The sequence below is a fragment of the Pollicipes pollicipes genome, unplaced genomic scaffold (assembly GCF_011947565.3).
Source record: "Pollicipes pollicipes isolate AB1234 unplaced genomic scaffold, Ppol_2.1 Scaffold_6473;HRSCAF=7676_pilon_pilon_pilon, whole genome shotgun sequence".
Classification (NCBI taxonomy): Eukaryota; Metazoa; Arthropoda; class Thecostraca; order Pollicipedomorpha; family Pollicipedidae; genus Pollicipes; species Pollicipes pollicipes.
Window position 1 is genome coordinate 290,114 of NW_023596881.1, and position 16,486 is coordinate 306,599.

General features: G+C 61.2%; 1 long non-coding RNA gene across 1 annotated transcript; it reads right to left on the bottom strand.

Annotated features, from left to right (window-relative positions):
- Positions 1-184: 184 nt before the first annotated feature.
- LOC119106921 (uncharacterized) lies at positions 185-13,219 on the bottom strand. Its single transcript, XR_005095174.1, has 3 exons — positions 13,013-13,219; positions 5,769-5,886; positions 185-377 (listed from the first exon to the last, which is right to left on the bottom strand). It is a non-coding gene; the product is annotated as an uncharacterized LOC119106921 (long non-coding RNA).
- Between the last annotated feature and the right edge of the window lie 3,267 nt (positions 13,220-16,486).

A 16,486-nucleotide genomic window follows, 5' to 3' on the forward strand; every position in this document is an offset into this window, starting at 1 on the left:
GCCGGCGGAAACGACGAGTCGGCCGGCGCCGCCCGACGAGGCGAAGTAGTACTCGGTGACGGGCGCGCGGTCGACGCTTGGTGCCGCGTCGTCGGCCGGCTGGCGGCTGGGCCGCGCCACCGTCGGCGCCGCCGCCGCCGGCGCGCCGCCGTCGCCGCCGCCCGGCCAGATGGGCGTCCAGTCGCGGCGGAGAGTGCGCGTGGTCAACCGCTGGCCGAAGCTGGGGCTGGTGAGCAGCTGGTGCTCCTCCTCCGAGAGAAAGCGACGGCTCGGCTCGGCGGAGGGCGCCGTCGGATCGGCCGTCGGCGCGTCCGTCGGGGCGTCCGTCGGTCGTCGCCGTCGCCGCGGGAAGGTCTGGGTGGTGACGACAGTTAGAGCTGGAACAGAGACGAACAGACGAACGTCACGACGGTGGGTGATGCTGCCGGAGGCGAACACAACCGACTGCACCACAAATGAGTCCCACACCGGCCCGTAGGAACGACCAAAACAACCGCTGCATTACAAATAGATGGCAAAACAAACGCCGCCTGCCGACGGCCTTTAAAACAATCCCATTCGCGCAACGCTTTCAACATTTAACACGCTGTTATTCAACGCACGAGTGATCAAGAAATACGACCGGAATAGGAATAGGGCACTGTCTCACAGCGCGCTATCGACTGCTGACGTCTCAGGCCAGGGCTGGTTCGGCTGGTCGATATCCGTCACCAACAGGCTTAATGAATCCTCATTTACAAGGTCACGGAAGAGATCGATGCCGACGGTAACGTGACTCGTCGCTCAGGTCCTAAGGTCAAGGTCGGCGAGCCGTGGCGTGGCTTTTTTGTCGCGTTTTTTTATAAGCCTAAGCGGGGCTGGATCAATTGTACGGCTTCGCAGCACACCGCAGCTTCCTTCAGCTCGCCCAACAAGCTGAAGCCACGAGCCCTGGTCCTGTCCTTGGACGGGCCCGCACGAGACGGACGTGTTCTTGTTCCCCACGCCGCTCCAGCTTTCTCCCCGAGACAGCACTGATCCGGCTGTTGTTGTCGCCGGCGCCGCCCGCGCCGCGGACACGAGACCAGCCGCGCAGCTTCTGATGCGTCACCACGAACCAATCGCGTAACCTTTCCTCGGCCGGATCCGTACAAGGCGTCTGTCGGCCGAACTTGGTCGGCCTGGCGCACGAGCACAATGCCGCCGCCAGAAGACAAGCTCGCCGACACGAACCGGTCGGCTGGCTGATTGGGTGCGTGTCATTGGGACTCGGCGAACTCCGTTGCTCAGGCTGTGTGGCGTCGCCCGCCTCTCACCCTGGCAGGTGGGGCGGACACCGTGAGGAATCGAACCCCGTGCCTCTGGCTTCCCACATGAGCAGCTTAGCCACTACACTACCGATATCCCAATTCTCCGACTACTGAGATCGCTGAGAGGCCACAAGTCGCTTGAGATCGCCCATTGTTAAGACAGCCTCCAGAAGATGGGAGCACAGGCACCAGACGACCAACTCTCTGATTGTTGTAACGCGGCACGTCGCAGAAATCCGGCCCTCCTGTGCGGGGTTGGGGGTGGGTGGGTGGGTAGAGGGATGGAGGGGGGGGGGGGGGGGTAGATGCATCGCCTGCAGCCCGTCCGCTCGCGTGGCCTGCGTGCCAGGGGACGCACGAGCCCTCCCGAACCAACGCGCAGGCGCCGGAGGCCACTCTCGCTAGAACAACGGGCTGCTTGTTTACAGGACAAAGGTCCATGCAGGCAACAGGGCGGCCGCGTGAGGACACCGGCAACAACAAAAGACACGGACAGGCGCGGGGTCCTCGCCTGCAGCATCCCACACGACCCGGCGGCGGCGCTTTCAGGCACACGCCGGTCATCGTTGCACGAAACGGGGACAGTCGGGCCAATGTGAGCTTTGGTGAAACAAAGCCAGAATGCGAATGACATTAAAAAGCCCGCAAATGAGACAATCCGGTGGGAAATAAACGCATGTAAGAAATTAGTAAGCGTAGGCACACACGTGCAACTACACTTACACACCCACTGTTCCGGTAGCACGACTGTGTTCAATGATAGCAGCCAGTTCCAAAGTGCGGTCAACGCCCTTTGTTTACAAGGGGATGGACGGTGACTGACTTAGACGGCACCAGTCATCATTGACGACATCCGTCACAGTGTCGAAGGACGTCAAAATCCGTCACCAGCCAGTCTCGGCACACCGGTCGGGTCCCACCCCAGCCCACGACGGGCTCTGACGTCACTGCAGCCGCTGTGGTGACGTCATATGTTTGCCATCGGTCGGCAGGTCGGGCGGACGGGCACCGCTAGCCTAACGCTCGAAAACTGGCGAGCTCCGTGGTCTGTTGGGCGTTGAGCCCGGTCAACCCCCCCCCCCCCCCTTCCCCTTGCCGTCGCCCTCGATTCCCTCGTTGTTCTCGCTCTACGTGAGGCCAGCGTAACGGTGATTGAGAGATTCGGATACAAAACTCAACTAATTTTGAAATATAGCGAATCAAAAGACATAACACGACACAAACGCAAGGTACAATTTTGCTTAGGACAACGTCGTAACATCTTATGAATCGCCTTCTGCTGTCAGGCTACCTTTTTATTCACGGCATTTCCACTGGGCTGGGCATGCCCTTTGCATTTCATGCCCTTGACTGCGCAAGACAGCCTTTGTTCCTTCTCCGGAAGTAAGCTCCACATGTCAGCGAAGGGGTAAGTTTCCACCGCAAGCAATGACCAGCGACCGCGGCATTGCAAGTCGCGTGGTCGCCACCACGTCCGGACAGGCATACGCTCAGGATTTCACGGCCCTCATCACGAACGGAAGTGACTCATCACGCTCTTCAGAAGCAGCCCCAGCAGAAGACTGTCTCACACGCGGTCAACGCGCCCGGGCTATGACCGGACATTCCACGTTACCGGCGGCTTGCGGGACGACCGCTCGCAAAGACAGTGGCTCTAGTGATCCACTGCCGGATACTGGTGACCCCGTGACCTGTCAGCGAACTGTTACGGCCTCATAACCTGCTATCAGTGGCAAGCGAACGTCGCAGCAGGGACAGATGCTGCAGCGCGGGGGTAAGCTGGCTGGCAACATCGGCAGCGTATTCTCCGGAAAATCCAGTCTAATTCCGCTACGTTCGTTCAAAGCGCATTTATCCGGGCTTATTTCGAACGCGCCGCGTGTGGCAACGTCCGGCCTCGAGTTGACAAGACTAGAGACATTTCACGGGGTGGTGCTGAAAGTAACAAGCAAGTGAGCTCACCGCAGTCGGATGCCCAAGAACCGTTCCTACCACCAGACGTCGGCCGAAAGCCTGGAGCCTGGTCAGAGCGAGAGGAGGGGAGAGCGGTCTTATATTTCGATTTAACCACTCATACAGACTGTGTGCCCAATTTCCTTCCAGATCCACCGCAACTTCAGCCGTGTTTGAACGTGGACAGTTTGGCGCTGCACGCGATGCGTTAAAAATAAACGAAGGAAAACACTGCGGCCGAAACTGACTACCGCCGAGCCTCGGACCAGAGATGCCGTTCGGCGGCGCCGCTCAACTCCGCCGCTGCCGAGCCCTGGACCAGAGATGCCGTTCGGCGGCGCCGCTCAACTCCGCTGCTGCCGAGCCGCCTGAGTGACGCCGCCTTTGTGCCGCCACGCGACACCGGCGTGGAAGAAATCGAAATCCGCGCCCATTCCCACGCGCGATGGAGGCCACGGCGGCTGGAGCTGCCGGTGAGGAGCAGCGTCCGTCCACGAGGCCCACGGCGGCGGCGTGACCAGCCGTCCACGTCAGACGCACAGCCCGCGCACGCGCTCGCGGGTGCGCCCCGCCGCCATGTAATTGGGGAAACTTCTTGGAGTGACCATACGTGGTCCGGTTTCCTGCGGCTTGGAAAACTGACTGCTGACTATTTGGGAAAACTGACTGCTGCTCACGCTGAGGGCCGAACCAAGGTCATAATAGCCTTCACTGGCCGGTCCTGACCTCGCCCCGGAGTCCTGTGCATCCATTTGCCTCAGGTTCCTTAAGAGGATTATGTTTCGGCGCCTCTGCACAGTACCGGGAGTCGACCCGCACACGTGCTGGCCCAGATAAGCCCTAGATTTGACAGCTTGACATCGTCAGGCGGGTTTCTCACGTGAAGAACTCGTTCACCCGGTGCGGGCCAAGCAACCCGTCTGCGTGCAACGTTTTCACTCCGCCCCGGTTCATTCGCCACAACCAGGTCAGCCTTTAGCCTCGGCCAGTGGAAGCGACGAAGCCAGAAAGTCGAGAGCTGAACACAAATACACGCTTGCCGAGTTTAACAAACAGGGCCCGATGTGATGCCTGCCAGATTTCTTCAGCACGACAAAACCGGCCCACCGACACCGACATAACGGCTCCCCCCCCCCCCCCATTTCTCAGCCGGCGCAGGTTTAAAACAGCGGCCCCACTCAACGCTCCGCCCCCCCCCCCCCCCTTATTTAAACGCCGCCGTAGCGTTCCGCCTCCAGAGCCGCGCGCCGGCCGGCCCCCGCTCGGCCAGCCTCACACAGCAGCTCGGCTGGGTAGGGCCGCGTGCTGGCGCGTCAGACGCGACCGTCGCCGCGCCGCGGCCAGCTGCGGCCCGCCAGCGGGGCCGCCGGACGCGCGGAGACGCCGCCCGCTCGCCCTCCGGCCGGCCGTGCCCGGTTATTATCCCCGGAGCGATGGTCAGGCGCCGCACGGGATCTCACAGCGCCAGCAGATGGTGGGAACTAGTTAATTTCGCGGCGGTTAAATGCGGTGAATGGGCTGATGCGAGGCGGACGTGATAATGAGGCTGGGAGTAAGGCTTCTCCGTCACCTGGTTCGAATATTTTACAGTCGGCGCGTTCTTTTCCCGCGTGTCGACCCTGACGAGCATGCATTATCAGACCGCCCTTAAACTGAAACGAACCAACATAAATCGTGCCGGTATTGCGGACCTTGATAATTTCACCCACTACGTCAAATGTATTCCAGTCCGTTTTGTCAAGCGTTTGATTAATTAGGCTGACAAGTCACAACGTAATAATTTATTGTGCTGTGCCTTTACATCGTTGGTGATGGTCTGGATTTCGTCGCAAACCCGTTATTAAGTCCAGCACAAGGGTAGATCCGGAATTTCACTGGTGGACGGACCATTTACCTATCCGGAGCCCGATAACGGGAGGGTGGGGAGGTCTACAAGGGCCGACGGGTCCCCTGCACAAAATTTTGTTGCACCGTGAAATGCGCACCACAGACAGCGTACGCATCCTAAAAAAAATCACGATGTGTCCATTTCCACGCCTTCGAACAAAATCTGATTCTTCTGACACGATATATTCTGGGTCAATATAAATTGTCCTACGCTCTGCAACATTTTCCTCCTCGCGAGACATTCGCGTAGCGCTCACAAGGGTCCCCAGGAAGCCACGAGCTTCACGGGATCCCCCGCACCCAACCCTGGCACAGCGTCGATGATTTCCACCTTTCCCCAGGGCAATGAAGTCCAGCGCCGACAGCGAGCCGCCATCTACACCTCGACGATGTTCCGTGCTTGCACGGTCATCGGGCCGTCGAGCCATCGGACCGACGGGCCATCGGACCATCGGACCATCGGACCATCGGACCATCGGACCATTGGACCACGGACCATCGGACCATCGGACCATCGGACCATCAGACTATCGGACCATCGGACCATCTGACTATCGGACCATCGGGCCATTGGACCATCGGGCCATCGGACCATCGGGCCATCGGACTATCGGGTTGTCGGCCCATCGCGACACGTACCTGTGCATAGAAGGAGCACGCCGAGCAGGCGGCGGCCGGCGGCCATGCTGCGGGCCCGAGGCTGGGCGCGGAGGCTCGGGCCGACGTGGAAAACCGGTCTGCTCGCTTTGGGCGGCACCTGCGGCAGCGGGAGACGTGCGTTAGTTGGGGAGACCGGTGGTGGGGAGACTCGGCGGTGGGGAGGCTCGGCAGTAGGAGACTCGGCAGTGGGGAGACTCGGTGGTGAGACAGACTCGGCGGTGAGGAGACTCGGCGTTGGTGAGACGCGCGTGAGGTGGGGAAACTCGGCAGTGGGAGACTCGGCGGTGGGGAGACTCGGCGGTGAGGAGACTCGGCGGTGGGGAGACTCGGTCGGTGGGAGACTCGGTGTGGATGTGGGAAGACTCGGCGGTGGGGAGACTCGGTGGTGGGGAGGCCCGGCGGTGGGGAGACGCACGTAAGGTGGGGAGACCCGGCGGTGGGGGGACTCAGCGGTGGGCACACTGGCAGTGGGAGACTCGGCGGGGTGGGGGGGGGGGGGGGGGGGAACTCGGCGTTCGGTACTGGAAACGCCTCACTGGAACTGGAGACAACTGAAAACGGAGTCCGGTGCGGTGGCTGCGGCATTTACGGGTCATCGAAGGAGGCCACTTTGCAGGTCAACACTAGAACACGCTTGGCATGTCAGCACTTAACGACACATGTGTCAGGTGGGGCAGCTGCGGCGGCTGGGGATCCCCAGAGGTGGCCACGCGACAGATCAGCGCCAGGAGAGACGTGATGCGTGAGATGGCTGCGGCAGCGGAGCGCACCAGCCGCCGCAGTCAGCACAACAGCTCACGACAGCACAGTCGACGTCACTGCCAGGAGAGACGTGATGCGTGAGATGGCTGCGGCAGCGGAGCACACCAGCCGCCGCAGTCAGCACAACAGCTCACGACAGCAGCAGTCGACGTCACTGCTGACACTCAGCCTTGCATCACGCCAGTCACGACGCATCAAAAGAAAACAAACACATTGGAGGCGGCTGCACGGTCGCGTCGGGACCGCGAGGAGCCGATCCCTCGGAGACTGAAGAAAGAGCGACCGATCACGACCGCGTTATCAAAACTAGCTTCTTACACGAGCACCATGAGCAATACCCATCTAAGGCAAGGCGGGCTTATATGCTGCACCTAAAGCACGGAGCTTAAAAGGGACGGCCTGATGGAGCACGCAGGCTGCACGCAGTGAGGGCGGTATGCAGTGTAGCTGGACAGGGGTCTGTCTGCAGTGCAGCTGGACGAGGCCCGTCTGCAGCTGGACGAGACCCCGTCTGCCGCTCGTGACGTGGCGGTACCGGCGCGCTGTGCCTAACCCCGAGAAGCCCAAACTGGATTCAGCGCTAGGCGAGTGCTGCATGTGGGCTGGCACCCACTGGCAGCGCCACCCCAGGAGCTCCGAATGGAGCAAGACACGAGGACGGGGCGACCCCGCCGTGGTCTGACCGGCAGACCCTACCGTGGTCTGACCGGCAGACCCCGTGGTCTGACCGGCAGACCCTACCGTGGTCTGACCGGCAGACCCCGCCGTGGTCTGACCGGCAGAACCCGCCGTGGTCTGACGGCAGGCCCCGCCGTGGTCTGACCGGTAGACCCTGCCCTGGTCTGAGCGGCGGACCCTACCGTGGTCTGACCGGCAGACCCTACCGTGGTCTGACCGGCAGACCCCGCCGTGGTCTGACCGGTAGACACAGCGTTAGTCGAGTCACGAAGCCCATTTCAACAGCAGCGTTGGTCCAGAGCAGGCATCGAGTACGCCATCACTGAGTTAGGCAAAACACATGGGAAAAAGTCACAGTCATATTGCACGCCGCGCGTTTGCATAGCGTGCCAAGCTCGGTGCACCACAGTAAAGTTGCGTATCATGCTGTTCAGAAAAAAAACGACGCTTCATTAAGCGACACAACGGCTGAAAACAAGCTGTTGCAGCTGTCAGCAAAAGCTGCGATGCAAACTTGCACTCTTATCAAAAACATCGGCTAAAATAACACTTCCTTTTGGAAACATCAGCGTTTAAAACCACCGTGCCGAGTGATGTCAGAACTGACGTGTTTCAATGATACAATTTCGGAGCTTTAATTTGTCCCTCCGAGTCCAGTACATCATCGGATTGCGTTGGGGAGTGCCGGGTCGCTGTTCAGATCTAGGTCCGACCTCGTTCTCCTTTGTCCCCGCTGCCTGCATGTAATCGGGCCTTGAGTCAGCCCACACCAGTGCAGAGGCGGACGTCTCCGACCAACACCGTCACCCCCCCCCCCCCCCCCCCGCACCTCGCTCGACCACAACGGGCGGGGAGCAATCTGGGCGCCAGATCCGGCTCTTCGGCGTCGCAGACACCGGTTCGTCAGGTGCGCCCGCCCGGCCCCGCCGATGCCAACTGATGACTAACCGATGCCACCGGACACGGAACGGGTGTGGACAGACCGGAAGGACCGGACATCAAGACGCACCGGTGGATGTGTAGGGGGGGGGGGGGGGTGAGTCAGAGCGCCACATTCATGTCACGGAGGTCACACCGTTGGGTCAGATCCGGGCTCGGTCCAGACCAGAAGCACTTTCTATCCGCCAGTGAACCACGTGGCCGCCGTTCTCAGACGGCGCGGCAGTCACGTGACGGAGGGCGCGTATCTCCGGAATGGAAGCGCACGCCGGCGCTCGCTCTCGTCAGCGCAGTTCACTGGCGGCTGTTCGTGGCCGTCTGTGCCCATTCAAGCCGACCGCGGCGGCGCGTTCGCTTTCAAGCGGCCGTCAGGGGTCACCACCCGCCGCGATCCGAGGCGCATCGCTTTCGTCGACAGCGGTGATGGAGGGCCTGTTTTCCTCCATTCATAAAATATCGCCAAATTTCCCGTCACGACGGCGGCCGGCCCGTTTGGACAAGCCGGCATTAGCTGAGCGATCAGGGCGGGTGCGTGTTTGTTTCTGGGAGGCACTTGAGCACGGTCCACGGCGCACGAGGAGCGACGCTCGCGGCAGGCATCGAACACGAGTTTGTTGACCTGTTCACTGCCAGCGGGCTGTAACGGACGGGCCTTATTCGGCCGTGCTTGCGCGAGCACCGATCTCCCTCTACGCCCACCGACAGTGTTCGCCGAGGATCCCGTTACCGTCGGCTTGACCTCCGCACGCTGCCGTACACACCCGGCGGCGGCGGCGGTCAAGAGTGCGGACGGCTCGAGCGTACCGGCCCGGCACGCGCGCTGCACGGTCAATGGTCACTCGTGTCGCTGCCGCGGGGGGTTACGGCGCACCCGGGGCGGGGAGGGGGGGGGGCGGGGGCGGACAAGCGATGGCGCCGCCGGGCACCGGAGCGTCAGGTACGCGGGCGTGCATGTATACATCACGAGGGGCGGAGTACGGGATGCCACCGCTCGCCGCCGAGCGACATCAAGGGCGTCGCTTCAGCACGTCACGAGTGACCGGGGCACGAGCAGCGACGCCCGACACCGGAGGCACGTGACGTCACTGGGTCCAGAAAATGCCAGCCGGCCTCCCGCGGCCATGTCCGTTCATCAGATCGAGACCACTTGGGATCCTGATTGGGGCCGTTGGCTCATCCTCGGCCGAGGCTGTAGAAATCCGTGCAGTAATTTCCGACACGCTGTGTAAATGATGTTTCACAGATGAGAACCGTGATTGAATTGCCTCAGCGGCACGTACCATGGGCTAACAAAGGCGAGATTTCTCGTCCCGGGTCACTTGACAGGCAAAAAGAGCCCGTTTTTCCGCTCCGGCCTTGCGCTCGTGAAAAAGCTGGACGGCCTGTTCTGCGCCACTTATGCGTCCATCCAATCACGGCTCGCTGGATACCGCGCAGTACGCACGACATGCGCAGCGGATGTCACTGCATATACGGCATACGGCGCGACGTTTAGTAGGCGCAGGCTACGTGCAAAATGTGACCTACGCTACATCCCACTAACCACGGTGTACGTGCCGAGGAGGATGTCATCTCCAAATAAATGCGCTCCACACACTGCTAGTTAGTTATTGGATGTTGAGGGCGTGTCAACTGTAATGGTTATTCCCCTCCCCCCCCCCCCCCGCCACCCACCCAGCGCTCACACAAACACTAAGTTCCATACGGCGCGCGCGGCTCATCACTGCACGCCGCACGCGCAATCAGCCGTGTGGGCGTTGCCTGCCCCGCCCACATCGACACGCATTGTACGAATAGTGCTTTGGGGCTCCTTGTGCTTCTCCAAGGCGCGCTCTTGCCCATCTGTTAATCGAATCGTCCCAGCTCCACTCCTCTCTCGCCTCGTCGACAAGACCACGGTCGCCCGCCGACTTCGGACCGAGGCCAGCGGATTGCCTAGCCCGCCGCCACCGCACCGGCACCGCCCGTGCCACCGACGTCCACGGCCACCCATCCCCCGCGCGTCCTCCCCTGCCACGTCCGGCGGCGGGCGAGCCGGCGGCCGGGGCGCCGGCGGCGCGTTGAACCCGCCGCAAAAACCGGGCGCACCGGCCAGCGACGACTTTCCCATCCGCCAACCCTGAAACCCAGCCGGCGGCCAGGCCGCGGCGAGAAGCGGCGCACCTGCATACCGAGAGGGGCGGCGCGGACCTGCGGCGAGCTGCTGGCCGCGCCACCGGCCGCGCTGCCGGCAGCGCCGCCGGCGCCGGCCACCGGCGCCAACACACGTGGGAGGCGCCGGTAGCGCGCGGCGGCCTCAATTTCACTTTCCTTGCATGACAGACGGGCGCAGGGTGGACGGGGGAAAGGAGAGCAGCGGAGAGAACGCGCAGGGCCGGCGGCGACCGCCCCGTGCACTCCAGTTCACAGACCCACAGCCTGGGGAGGCGGCGGCGGCGGCGGCGGCGCCGGCGCCGGCGGCGTCACTGCACCCAGTGATCACCAGCGGGACCGCACCCAGGCACGGAGTTCTGGATATTTCAGCCCAATTTACCCATCTACGCTGGTTTTTCTAGCCTTACGCCAGAGCCAAAGACCATTGACGAGCAACTCGCGCCCCTGGCGCAAGCCGCCCGCGTCACCGTCGCCGCCGGACTGGGAGTGTCTGCACACGACCCTGCACGGCTCGGCTGGCTTCCTGCGCCTCCCGCGAGCACGCCAACACCGGACGGCGGCCATTAAGCAACGTCGGCGCGCTGAGCTCGTGGGAGCGGCCCTGGGGACCGGAAGCACGCCCAGCCTATAGTGACGCTGAGTCACTGCTCCCGTGACAGAACCGTGGCGACGAAGACAAGGCTGGTCGCCAGCCGAGGAGGTGGAGATGCAGAGCGGAGGCCTCTCCCCATACCGGCTGTCGGCCGCACACAACCGCCGGCTGTGTGATATTTAACGCACGAAGTGCGCTTGTGTCTAGTGATCAGATTATTCGTAACAGTTCGCATTCGCGTGATGCCTTCGTCCCGACACCGCGTGATGTAAATAGAATGTCTGGTATGTCGTTTGGACGCGATTTCTCGACTTGTTTGTCTGTCGGGCGCCTGGGCTGCGTCCGTGTCTGGGGCTGCGTTCGTGTCTAGGGCTGTGTCCGTGTCTGGGGCTGTGTCCTGTCTAGGGCTGCGTCCGTGTCTGGGGCTGCGTCCGTGTCTGGGGCTGCGTCCGTGTCTGGGACTGCGTCCGTGTCTGGGGATGCACATATCATCGCGCTGAGTGACGCCGACAGCGCGGCCCCGAGAGCGCGGTCCCCGTGTTAGCCCTGCCGACAGTCGGCCAGGAATGTCCTGACGCCGACAGTGGGGGAGGTGCGGTGCCGACGCCGACAGCTTAGAAAAACCTACTTGTGTCAGTGTGGAACTGTTAGAGGCTCGGTGTTTCCACTGACATCCGCAGCTGCCGTGGCCGATGTGCAGCCGGTGTCGTTCCCGAGAGAGAGCCACGCCCGCCGCCCTCCACCCCGGACCGGCTGCGGGATGCCGTCGGGACGCCCAGCCCCGGACGGTCTTCCCCGCCCCCAACGTCACCTATCAGTGGCCTTCTAACGGTCACTACCGGACAAAGGCGCAGCCAGGGTCTTCAAAAACAGGGACCGAATGTGAACAACCGCGAATGGCACAGAAAGGTACCGCAGCGAGCTTGCGAGACGAAAAGAGTAATGCAGTCAAAAGCCAGGACGGCGGTGGTTGGATGGAGTGGAGGAGTTCGCAGAGGGGTAAGCGGTACTCCTCCCGCACAAGGCATTCCTCCCGTCCCGTATAAGCATTCCTCCCGTTAAAATCCATTCCAGCCGTAGTCACGCCCCCGTTAAAGGAGGTACTTGCACTCTCCAACTCCGTGACGTATCACGTCGGCCTGCCTCGGCCCCAGGCCCGTGCACCAATAGCGCTGCGGCATGTTGCGTGACCTCGCCAGCCCTCCCGACCGGCACCGGTCCCGGCGCCGCACCCCTCCCCACCCCCTCAGTCCCACCTCCCCGCCGGCGCCGGCCCGGCTCCCCACCGCACCCGGGTCCCGAGCGTCAACAGGAGGGAGGCGCTCACGCCGGGACAAGATCGCCACCGGCGCGGAGAGAGTCGGAGAGAAGGCGGGAGGGGGGGGGGGGGGGGCAGCACACCGATGCGGTCCACTCCCCGAGTGCGGCATGCCAAGGCCGACCGGCTCGGTGCAGGCTCGGTACCGCATGACTAACTGACGTCACACCTTTGTGCGATGGGGAAAATGCCGCTGGTTAGTCACAGAGACGAGAGCTCCAACGTGGCTCCCTCAGACACCCGACACGAGCTCCAGCGTGGCTCCCTCAGACACCAGACACGAGCTCCAGTGTGGCTCCCTCAGACACCAGACACGAGCTCCAGCGTGCCTCCTTCAAACACCAGACACGAGCTCCAGCAGGCCTCCTTCAGACACCAGACACGAGCTCCAGCGTGCCTCCTTCAGACACCAGCAGCGCATGCATTGTGTCATGGGACAGTTTACTGGTCGCAACAGCAGCATAACATGGCGTCTGTTACATCCACTTGCTCTTTTCGTTATGACTGTGTGGAATGTTTGACTTGTACCAAACATGTTATTACATACAAAATCTGTGCCTTGCTAGCTCTTCAACGGTCAGAGTTCAAGCATGCGTTTTTAACGCCAGCTTAACCGGTGCAAAATAAGTCTATTTGAGCCCACCGTTACAGCTTTGTCGCTACTTTCTGACGCCGTCCTGCCGTTCGAGAGCACGGACGAACGGTGTGACCCTCATATGTCGAGAAACCGGCCGGCCCGCCGCGTGGCCATCCGTCGTCTCCAGACAGTCGCTCGCTTACCTGGCTTCCGTGTCACTCCCGGAGAGAAACTCCGCAGATCCGCGTTCGTCCCCGGAGCCGACGATCCCACGAGCGCGAGGCGAACGCGCTGCTCGCGACGAAGGCCACCACTCGCGCCTCGGACGCCTCGCTCGTCACAATATCACACGCAGGTCCCCTCTACCCAGGCGCTCGCGCCCAGCGACTTCAACGCACCACCCGCCGCCAGCCGCCGCTGCGTTCTGCGCCGCCGCGGAGGTAGGCAGCCGTTCGGCCGTGACGACGGCCGCCGGTTCCCGCCGCCGGGCGGCACCACCGTCGCGCGCTGACTCACCCCGCATGACGTCACGCCTGGCAGGCGGTGGCCGTGACGGCGGGAGCTCCCACGGGTCAAGGGACGCGCGCGGGGCGCTGGAGGTGTCGGCGTCGCTGCCTCGGCAGCAGCAGCCGGTGCCGGCAATCGTCCCGCGCCCGCTGACGGCGCTTCGTGCTTCGCTGAGGTGGTCCGACATAGGGAGGTTTCTGCGGGATATCGCCAGGCCCCCGTAAATAACCGCGCGCCAGTCCTAAGAGCCCAGTTCGTTCTCAGCTCTCATGGGCAGCACCCCGTTGTTGCCTTTCTAGGGCTGCCGCGCCATCTACAGCTCCGCCTTCATTCGTGCTCACTCCATTCTTGTTATCTGCCGGCCCGCCCCTGTTGTTGTCGCGTGACCAGAGGTACAACACGCGTCCACACCTCGCTGCCGTGATCGGCCGGGCTTTTCTGAACCCGCCCTGGCAGCATGGTGGGCCGCCTTCCGCCCGTCTTTGTTGAGACGTGAGCAAGGCACAGCACCAGCTGTTGGGTTTCCCATTCTGGCTAATTTCTGTCCCACGTCAGATATGATACAGGCAGAGGTGGCGCGCATGCGTTGTGAATGTGTATCGCAGGTTGTTTGATGCTCAGCATACATTTTTCAGCGTGGGCCAGCTGTATCCGCCCCTGTCTCATGTCTTTCATCCGCTCCTGTCTCATGTCTTGTATCCGCCCCTGTCGCTTGCCCAGTATCCGGCCCTGCCCCGTGTCCTGTATCCACCCCTGTCTGTATCCGCCTCTGTCTATATCCAGCCCTGTCGCGTGTCCTGTATCCCCCCTGCCTCATGTCTTGTATCCGCCCCTGCCTCATGTCCTGTGTCCACCTCTGCCTCGTCTCCTGCATCCACCCCTGCCTCATGTCCTCTATCCGCTCCTGACCGCGTGTTCCGTGACCGCCTCGAGGGTGGAGTGGACCATCTAATCGCAACTGTGGACAATCGCCACCGCGGGGCGTCACGCCACGCCGTCACGTGACGGCGTCACGGAGGCGGCGCGTGATTCGTCCTGGGTCACGGCGCGCGTTTTTCGTCACGGGGACCGTTACGCAGGGTGCTGGGGTGACAGCCCCGGTCAGCTGCGACGTCCGTGCCGCGACCACCAGCCTTTCCTGACCATGGCCGAGTCCAGGGCATGGTGCACAGGGTTCGGCAGATTGCTTTTGAAACAATGTATGCGGCGCCGACTCGGAAGCCAATTTTATCGGCTAGGTGTTAGCGCTCGTTTGTTATGAGTTTGCTCGTATCGTTGCGAGCATATGGTTTAAATCAAAATTGAACGCTTATAAACTAGAGTCACTCGACCACCGTGATTTCTTTTTGCCATCTACCACAAGTGTATGAACAAGCTTACCAATTACAAAGACCCCGAAGTCACTTTCCAAGAAGACGCATTCGCATTTGCAAGAGTTTTCACTGAGCATTTTTGCATCGTCACACATCTCGACCGTGATATGGGCTTGTGATATTTCGTCTGGACACAGATAACGTTATCTAACGACCTCTTATCTCCTTCCTTTTGTCCTTTGAACAATGGCCTATTTCGAGCATACGCTCTCGCTCGGCCGATGACATCCTGTGTGATGTGAAGGAGAACTTGTGTCATTTGTGAGCTGTATGACCTTATGCTTGGCGGGTTCAAAAGTAACGCAAGCAAACACGGCCCTGAAGTTGAGCCAATTTTGGATGATGAATATGTCATGCACGTGTTTGGTGTTTTTTTCAGGAAAGGTGCAGCCTTAGGTCGCAGGACAAAAACCATAATCTACGTGCAACACCCGTATGACGAAGTAGGTCCTATGTAGTAAAGCTTAACGCTTAGCAAAAACGCATAACAACACACGCTCCGACATAAGTTCTCAGACACACACCATACCGTGAAGAGACTGAAGCCGTGCTTATGAGTAAGCAGGTATACGCCGCCTCGCCATTTACATGAATGCAAACAAACAGCTTAGACCAACGGCTGCCGCGTAGGATCCACCGCAGCCATTGCCGCGCCGGGTGTCCAAGATGATGACTGCCCACAGGCCCGACCAGGGCCAGCAGACCAGCGACGGCATCGTCACACTCCGCCCGGCAGCCGTCAGCGCGCTGTAGGCGTACCGTGCACCAGCCGGCGTCTCTAGATGGCATCAGTCTAGGTGGGCGGAGAGCATCTGCCGCCACAGGATGGGGGAGAGGGTCGAGTCCTGAGGATCCGCGCTGTACTTGCTTCGGCCGTGTCGTCGCGTCACGTCTTGGAGGCGGGCGCGCGGATGAGCGGGAGCAGTGTATGGGTGCACGACTGGACTCAGGCCCCCCACACAGGGTGTATTACGGCTGACAGTTCTTGGGCTGAGCCATGGAGAAGCGCCAGAGCGTCGCACGCCGTCCCGCAAGATCAGCGGCGCGGGATCCCAAGGCACATATTTTGCGACAGGCTCGGCTTGTTGGCTCCCGGTCATTCACACACCGTGCGCCACAATCCTGTCATGACTTTCGGCATCAGCGGCACTGTTTTGACTTCCTGGGACAAATGCTGTGTTGTGCGTAAGAATAACGGGCCGCGTGCTGTAAACATGTCTTACTGCAACACGCAACGCGAGTTCGAAGCGAGACGTTTTGGGTGCTTGGTTTTAAAAGTCCACTTCCTTGATGATTGTTGCCTTGTCCTTGACCCAAAGCCACCCGCGTCGCCCAGCAAGGCGGCTGCTCTGTATTGGTTAAGGCATGGCCGATAGCGTAACCTTGGAACGTTGAAATTCTGCCAGCGGTAGCTCCAGTGATGACATGGATACACGGCATGCACCGTCACGTCACGTCACGCCACGTCTTCAAACGCGAGCTGGAGCACTGCAGCGGCGACAACGGTGACGAATTCGGAGGGAGGGTCGCTCACAAGGTGAACTGTGGGTGTCGGGTGCCGAGTGAAAACTGACGCCACCTCAGTGTTCTAGGCCAAGGCGAGCCCGAAACAAGTGTAATCAGTCAGCGGACAGCCGTGGTACTTTGTTGGTGTCAGTGTCATGCAAGTGCAGTCCAATGCTGGGGCATCAAACTCCCATGTGTGCCAAATGTCGAACGATCACTGGCTCACTGCGCGCTTGACAAAAATAAATGTAAAGTAACAACGATGGTGGTAACAACAAGCAATGGTGGCTT